Consider the following 8921-nt stretch of genomic DNA (forward strand, 5'->3'; position numbering starts at 1 on the left):
CATTTTTGTAGGAGAAAATCGATTTTCGAAAGGAGGTTATTCACTCCCCCCTCTCTAGCCATCTCCGATCTTCAACAAGTGGTATCAGAGCCTGGGCTCTTTGTTTGGATTTCAACCCTAAAGAGTTAGCGAGATGGCCATGAAGGAAGGATTCAGCACAAACCGACCACCTTTCTTCGATGGAGCCGACTTTCAATATTGGAGAAGCCGCATGGAGTATTATCTCAAGACCGATATCTCCATGTGGTTCTCGGTCAAGGAAGGTTTCACACCACCGAGGGATGAAGAAGGTAAGGAACTCGACTCATCAAGATGGTCCGCGGAGCGGTCCGTTCACAAGCGCGAAGGATTTGTGGAACAAGCTCATCGAGCTTCACGAGGGGACCCGAGACTCCCGGATTGCGAAGAGAGATCTATTCTTGAACCAACTCCAAAATCTCTCAATGAAGGAGAATGAAACGGTAAGTGAACTACATGGTCGCTTCAAGGAGATTCTCAATGGCTTGCACACCGTCGACGAGAAGGTCGAAAACCGCGACCTTGTAAGGTATGTTCTAAAAGCTTTTCCAAGGAATGCTTTGTGGTCATCCATGGTGGATGCCTACAAAGTATCCAAGGATCTTTCAATAGTTAAATTAGATGAATTTTTTTGTGAAATGGAACTTCATGAACTTGCTAACAAAGGTCAAAAAGAGAAAGGTATAGCTCTTGTTGCAGGAGAAAAGAGCAAGGATGGGAAGAAGAAGAAGAAAGACAAGAAGAAGGAGGTTTCTTCATCTTCCGAATCCGAAGACGAGGGTGACTCTTCATCATCAAGCGAGATGGCCAACTTTGTGAGAAGGATGATGAGGAAGAGCCGACGATACAAGGGTAAAGGTAAAACAAATGATAATAATTTTGATACATCTAATGTGACTTGTTATGAGTGTAGCAAGAAAGGACACTACCGGAGCGAGTGTCCCAAGCTCAAGTTCTCATAAGCTTCCAATCTAATTTCCTCAAGTTTCTGAAGTTACAATTTTCTTTCCATTCTAGCTTTGTCAGTGTCCAGGTTGCATGCTTTTACTGTCCAATAGGCCTATGCTCTATCTCCACTGGCATGTGATAGGCTTTGCCAAAATGATCATGTATGGAGACATGCCTATAGGAGTCTTATAGGCCATCCGGTAAGCCCACAATGCATCCTCGAACCTCTTGCTCCAATCTTCCCTATCTGGCCCCATTGTCTTTTCCAGGATCAACTTGATTTCTCTATTCGATACCTCAGCTTAGCCATTTGTCTGGGGATGATAAGGAGTTAAAATCTTGTGCAATACCCCATACTTGCTTAGCAAGGCCTTCATGTGCCTATTGCAAAAGTGAGACTCTTGATTACTGATGATTGCCCTAGGTACTCCAAATCTGTAAAATATGTGAGACCTGATAGAATTCATAACAACTAAAGAATCATCAGTCCTGGTGGGGATGACCTCCACCCATTTAGAAACATAATCAACTTCTAATAAAATATATATAAATCTAAAATAGACAGGAAATAGACCTATGAAGTCAATACCCCATACATCAAAAATCTCACAAAACAGCATACTTTATTGAGGCATTTCATTCCTACGTCCTATGTTTCTAGTTCATTAACACCGATCACAAGATTTATAGAAGTTATTTGCATCATGAAACAGGGTAGGCCAATACAATCTAGACTCTAACACTTTCCTATCAGTCCGCTGGGGACTAAAGCATCCACCACATGCAAAAGAATGATAGAATGATAATACGGACTGAAAATCATAATCAAGAATGCGTCATCTAATAATCTAATCACTAAAAAATTTTCACAAATATGGCACACCCCACACATAATATTTTGCATCACTTCTTAATTTATCTTTTTGTGCTCGTGTAATTGTGTGAGAAAAAATATTTACTACTAACAAATTTATCAGATATGCATACCATGAAGACTCACCATACAGCTGTAAAAGCTGCTCATCTAGAAAAGCATTAGTTATTAACATGGGCTCCTCATCCCTCTCAATCCTACTTAAGTGATCTGCTATTAGGTTCTCCCTCTTGCTTCTATCATGTATCTCCAAGTCAAATTTTTAGAGCAAAAGCATCCACCTGATTAGTCTTGGCTTGGGGTCTGGCTTCTTTAGGAGGAATTTTAAAGCTGCATGCTTATAAAAAATAACCACATGAGAACAGAGCAAATATGATCTAAATATATCTAAAGCAAAGATAATCAATAAAAGCTCTTTTTTCATTGTGGTGTAGTTGGCTTGCACAACATCTAAAGTCTTTAAAGAGTAGCAGATGACACGAGGTGCTCTATCCACTCTCTGTGCTAGGACAGTTCCCATCGTGTAATTCAAATCATCACACATAAGCTCGAATGAAAGTGTCCAATCTAGAGGTCTAATGATCAGGGTCGATACAAGAGCTTCCTTCAGTTGGGTGAAAACATCCCTACACCTCTGATCAAAGTGAAACACTATATCTTTTTGCAACAAATGGATCAATGGAAGAGTAATTTTGTCAAAATCTCTAATGAAATCGCTGTAGAGACCTGCATATCCAAGGAATGCTCGCACTTCCCGCACGCATGAAGGATAAGGTAAAGAATAAATAACACTAATTTTAACAGGATTTATTTTAATGCCATTCTTAGAGACTATATGACCCAAAATAATATCGTGCTCGACTATGAAATAATATTTTTCAAAATTCAAAATCAAATCAATCTCAATGCATCTATGCAAAACCCACGATAAATTATCCAAACATGCATCAAAAGATGAGCCATAAATAGAAAAATTATCTATGAATACTTCCATGCAATGCTCTAATAAATCATCGAAGATACTCACCATACATCGCTGAAAGGTTCCTGGAGCATTGTAGAGTCCGAATGACATATGTTGATAAGCGAACATCCTGAAGGGGCAAGTGAAAGTCATCTTATCCTGATCATCTGGAGTGATGCATATCTAAAAATACCCCGTGTACCCATTTAGGAAGCATTAATGGGAGTTGCTTGCTAGCTTTTCTAACATATGATCAATAAAAGACAAGGGGTAGTGATCTTTTCTACTGGCCTACTTGAACTTCTTGTAATCCACACACACTTTCCATAAATTCTGCACTCTGATGGGAATTAATTCATTCTCCTCATTCACCACTACTGTGATGCTAGAATTTTTTAGAACCACCTAAACTGGACTCACTCACTCACTGTCTAAAATAGGGTATATGATGTCAGCCTGCAGAAGTTTAGTCACCTCTTTCTTCACAACATCAAAAATGAGTGGATTGGGTAGTCTCTGTGGTTGTCTTACTGGCTTCACATCCTCCTCTAAATGAATACTGTGCATATAAATAGAAGGACTAATACCAGGTATATCAGCAAGTGTCCATCCAACAACCTTTCTATGCAGCCTTAGATATCTAACAATCTTTGCTCTTGCTCTGAATCTAGATTTCGAGCGATAATAACGGGTAGCTACTCGTCCTTCTCCAAATACACATATTTCAGATGCACACGTAGAGGCTTCAACTGAAGTTTCAGTGGCTGAACAACTAGTGGAAGTGATTTTTGGGGTGTTGCTTCTAGTGTGCAAGTCTTTACACTTTCATATTCCTCACCAAAAGAGAAAAGGTCACAGATAAGGCCCAATGCAACTGTGCTTCTATCATCATCCTAGTCATCAAAATCATCAGACTCAAGACACAACTCAGAAGATTCAAAAATATCCAAATTAGAAGCAAACTCAACCAAAATATCCATGCAATCCAACTCATCAGATAAACCAATACTAAGAATAGAATGATCCTCCATCGGATACTTCATAGCGTCCAAAATATTAAACTATACCATTGTATCTTTAATCTCCATGGAACGTGTCACTGCATGTACATTAATCTTGGTTCTGATAGTCTTAAGAAAGGGTCTGTCCAGAATGAGTGGGACTCTATATCTAGATATCTCACATTCCATATCCAAAATTTAAAAATCTACAGGGAATATAATCTCTCTCACCTTAACCAAAATATTCTCTATCACTCTTGCTGGGTGAGCATGACTAGGGTTAGCCAATTGAATAACAACCCTTGTAGCTACAAAGGTCCAATACCAAGTGACTAGAAGAGTGATCTCGACATGACATTAATCGAGGCATCTAAATCTGGCATAGCATCCTCAAAAATGCAACTCCCAATGACACATGGTACAATGAAAACTTTTGGATCCTCAACTTCTGGGATAGTGACTGAAGGAGTACAGATACATTCTTCCCCATATTAACTAACTCATTCCCTTTCAATTTCTTCTTGTGAACACACAGATCCTTAAGAAACTTGACATACTTGGGAATATGCTTAATCATTATTAACAAAGGAACATTCACCTCCACTTTGCTGAACAAATCCATAAGCTCTTGGAATTCCCTAGCCTTCTCTTCTTCAACACTCTTCCTAGGTTACACTGGCCTCAGAGGGAAGGATAATCATGGTTGTAACTCCGGTTATATGATCTGATCCATAACAATAGGGTCAAGGGATAGAACCAATGCAATAAAGTCGGTAGTGAATCTTCTACTCCAAAGCATAACTGCAATTACATTTCCCTTTAGGTTTGGAATGGACTGTGAAGGTAACTGATTAGACCCTTGTGACTGCAGCTGATTTATATTGGAAGCGAGCTGACTTATTTGTCTCTCTATGTTTTGTATAGCTGCATCTGTCCTTTGTTGATGTTGTTGCTGTTGTAGTATCAATTGCTGCATAAGGTCTTTAATTTTAGGTCTTGTAAGGTTTGGATTTGGAAGCTACTGTGACTATGAATTGGTTGCAACTGGGTTGTTGTGAAATGCATTTGATTGCTAAAATCCAGATAGTGGATGATATGGTTGCTGAAATGAATTTCCATACCTTAGATTTGGCTAATCTCTCCAACTCGGATTGTATATAGCTGACATAGGATCATACTTGTACTGCTACTGGTATTGGGGATGGGAAGGGAATTGATTCGCCACTGCATATGCTTTATCTTGATGAAGAGATAGGCATACATCCGTATAATGCTCTGAACTAGAATGAATGTTACAAACCTTCATCACTGACACAGGAATAGTAGAGGGGTGGACTATCTGATTTATTTCCATCTATCTCACTAGAGATGTTAGCTCCTATATAGTGTTCTTCATTCGCTGATGCTCAGTAGATGCCAAGTAAGCTTCACTAACACCTCGAGCGACAATCGCTCTGCTCTTGAACTACTATGAATTATGTGCCATATTTGTGATGAGCTCCCTAGCTTGACTTGGAGTCTTGTTCACCAAAGCACCTCCACTGGATGCATCTATCATACTCCTGTCCATGAGAATCAATCTCTCATAGAAGTACTGAACAAGTAGCTGGTCACTGATCTGATGTTAGGGGCAACTCGAACACAATTTCTTGAATCTCTCCCAATAATCATATAGAGTCTCCCTCACAATCTGATGAATGCCACAAATACTTTTTTGGATAGTTGTAGTTTTGGAAGCTGGAAAGAATTTCTTCAAAAATATTCTCTTCATATCAAGCCAACATGTAATACATTCAAGTGGGAGTGAATAAAACCAATCTTTAGCTGCTTCTGCTAATGAAAAGAGAAAGGCTCGCAACTTGATATCCTCCTCTGAAATTCCATGTGGTTTTATAGTTGAACAAACTACATGAAACTCATGTAGATGTCTGTTGGGATCTTCTTCTGATAATCCATAAATTTGAGAAGTTAGTTTATAATACCAAACGTAAGCTCAAAATCCCCCTCTAACATATGATAGCTAATGCAAGAGTATTGATAAGTCACATTAAGTGCTGCAAGCTACTTCAAGGTTCTATTTTTCTACAATTTTTTATTATTCTATCAATCTCGGGGTCAAGCTTAAACAATTTATCGTAAGAAGACTTGGTCATACACCTTACTATCAAGTAACAAATTAAGAACCACAAATAAATAAACAAATAGATCAAGAAAATGGAAACACAAGAATCAAACAAAACCAATATACAATCTAAAAACAAACGAACATCATTTTAGTTCCCCAACAACGGTGCCAAAATTTTTATAGTTTATTATTTTTATATTTATTTATTGTCACACACACCATTCAAAATTTTAATTTATAATTAATAAAAACTCCTAATTTACACTAAAATAGCATAGTAGAGGATTCAAGTCATCTCTCTATACAGGGTATTAGTAATGAAAATTTATGATAATTTATTTCATCGTAAATTTACAATAAAATTTGTGACAAAATATATTTTGGTCGCTAGTTTGCAACGAAATTTGCGACGAAATAGTTTAATTGTGAAAATTACTATGGACTAATTTTTATCACAAAATTCATCGCCATATGGCGATGAATTCATCACCATTTGGCGATGAATATCTGATTCGTCGCCAAACTTGGCGACGAATTCATGGATTCATCGCCAAGTTTGGCAATGAATCATAATTCATTGCCAAATATTTGTGATGAATCCAGGATTCATCACAAATTTGGCTATGAATCCTGGATTCATCGCTAAACTTGGTGACGAATATGACGACAAATTTAGATTCGTCACCAAAAATTCTAACTAATTCCACCAACCCGATCTTTTTCTCCTTCTCTTTCATGATTTTCCCCTTCTCTGCGTGATTCTCTGCTCTCCTACGACCCTACAACCTCGATTCGTTCCTCTCCGATCCCTCCGGCGATTGCGATGGCAACAGTGAAGCGTTAGGTGACAATGCACAACGGTAAAATCCTATCTTTCTTAATTATTTTTCATTCTTTATTCCTTTTCCTGGTGGTACACGCGCTGGCCGGGCCCTAGCCGAGCCCTGGGCGGGTTGGTGGTCGGCTGGTGGAAATATATTAAAACTATAAATCTTCTAAAATTGTCACAATACTTATAACATTATTCCTAATTTTTTTTTTCTAAACTAACTTTTACAAGACTGGAAAAATTAATTTTAGCTAATTAAATCTATACTGAAAACAAAATCTAAATTAAATCATCTTTTAATTTTCAATTTAACTCCTCAAATTCTAATTGTATAAATTACATTTAATTTCGCAATTGCTCTATCCAAATAATTGTATAAATTAATGCTTAATTTATTCTAATTAATTCTTATTAAACATATAACTTTTAAGTATCTATTTAATTTAGTAAGGTAATTAACTCTTATTCCTTCTTCAAGGTTCATGCGCATATACCGAGAGCTCGAGCTTTATGTGTGCGACTCTTTAGCTTCCAAAAGTTGTGGCAATGTATCTTGAATGATCAAACTTTTTGACCCCACAAGAAAAGCTTCTTTATCGATTCATGTACACAAATCTTGATTAACCTCTAGCAAGGCATTAAGACTATCCGATATCCCTAAAGTGTTGGATTCTATAAAATGGCTTAGGCAACAATTTACCATGCAATAAATATAGTCCCATTATCATCTCATATCACACTGTTCATTCAATGTTAGTCTCGATAGCATATATCCAAATAATTATTTGATACAACTATGACCAGCTTAAAGAAAGACAACTTGAAAAGAATTCGTAGTCGTGTTCCACTATATATAGATATAATCCATGTATAAAATACCAAGTTGTGTTGGTCGTGTTGGGATCATCCCGGTACAATGCGCATATTTCACGTTTCAGAAACGTGCGTAGCGGAAATAAAGCCGACAATAATTATACAAATTATCACAACACACGCAAGCATAGTAAGAAAATAGTAAGTACAAGACATAGTAAGAAATTAAAATTTTTACATAATTAATATTCTACACGTACTTAGTGTATGACGCTTAGCGGGAAGGGCATCAATCGCACGGTCCTCCTCTGAGTCCCGCCTCTATTGGTGATTCACGTGAAGTGATCTTCAAAACGCTTCCAAAGCCTCAAGTACGTCACAGTCTTCTGTACTGGCCAACAAGCAGTAACAGCTGATACGAGAGAAAACTCTAATATTGGAAACACGCAACAATACACGTCGCGATCATTTCCGGACTTTCTTTCTATCACCGGGAATTACAATTCCAACAATACAGAACATAAAAAAATCACTGGAACACTTTCTGGGAAATGAAAACACCGTAGGTGCATGACAAAAACCTCTACAATCTACCACAATCTTGAAAACACCTGCAACTTCTCTGTCCAACGAAGAATCCCACAAAAGCTTCTTCGGCGAACCGTTTGGCAGCATCAATTAGGGTTTTGGAAACCCTAAAGTGGTAGCAAATTCACCCTTCACCGGAACCCTGGCTCGCCCGACGATGGAGCAAGGTGGCAGTGGCGGCGATAGTGAGGAAATAGGGCAAGGCGGCGGTGGCCGAGCTCAGGAGCACGCGGGAGCAAGGGAAAAGGATCTACTACCTGTTCACTGCTCTCCTCCGGCGATTGGCTCCTCCGGCGGTTGGCGGGATCGCGCTCGAGCTCCGGTCACGGCGGCGATGGCGAGAAAACAGGGCAGAAGCAAACTTAGGGTTTTTCCTCTCTTACATTCGCTCGAGCTCTTGTGCTTGGATCCCTCGGCTCGACCTTCCTCTTATACTCACTGCGGCCATCGTGTGGCGGCGACGCGGGTGCGTTGGACAGTCGTCGCACGTGAGGAAGATGGGGCGTGGCGCGCGTGGGCCGGGCCGGGAGAAGAAAAGGGAAAAACTCGGTTCTCGATTGAACTAGGTTCGGGTCATTACTATAGCAAATCGGTTTTGCATTTGGTTCATGCTTGGTTTCGTTATCAAATGACCTCCAATTTGACCAAACAAGTTTTGTTTGATTCGTCTTCTCGAGACAAATCTGATCATCTTTTTTATTTTGCCAAAATAGTTTTCATTATAAATCAAACCAAGTTGGTTTAATTTTGATTTAATATCA

General features: G+C 38.8%; 2 pseudogenes; both read right to left on the bottom strand.

Annotated features, from left to right (window-relative positions):
• Positions 1–1631: 1631 nt before the first annotated feature.
• On the bottom strand, positions 1632–4382 carry LOC141836040 (uncharacterized; annotated as a pseudogene).
• Positions 4383–4877: 495 nt separating this feature from the next.
• On the bottom strand, positions 4878–5958 carry LOC141836041 (uncharacterized; annotated as a pseudogene).
• Positions 5959–8921: the final 2963 nt, after the last annotated feature.

Source organism: Curcuma longa, chromosome 10 (genome assembly GCF_044706935.1).
Source record: "Curcuma longa cultivar G26 ecotype Majalengka, Jawa Barat chromosome 10, ITB_CL_G26_1.1, whole genome shotgun sequence".
Classification (NCBI taxonomy): Eukaryota; Viridiplantae; Streptophyta; class Magnoliopsida; order Zingiberales; family Zingiberaceae; genus Curcuma; species Curcuma longa.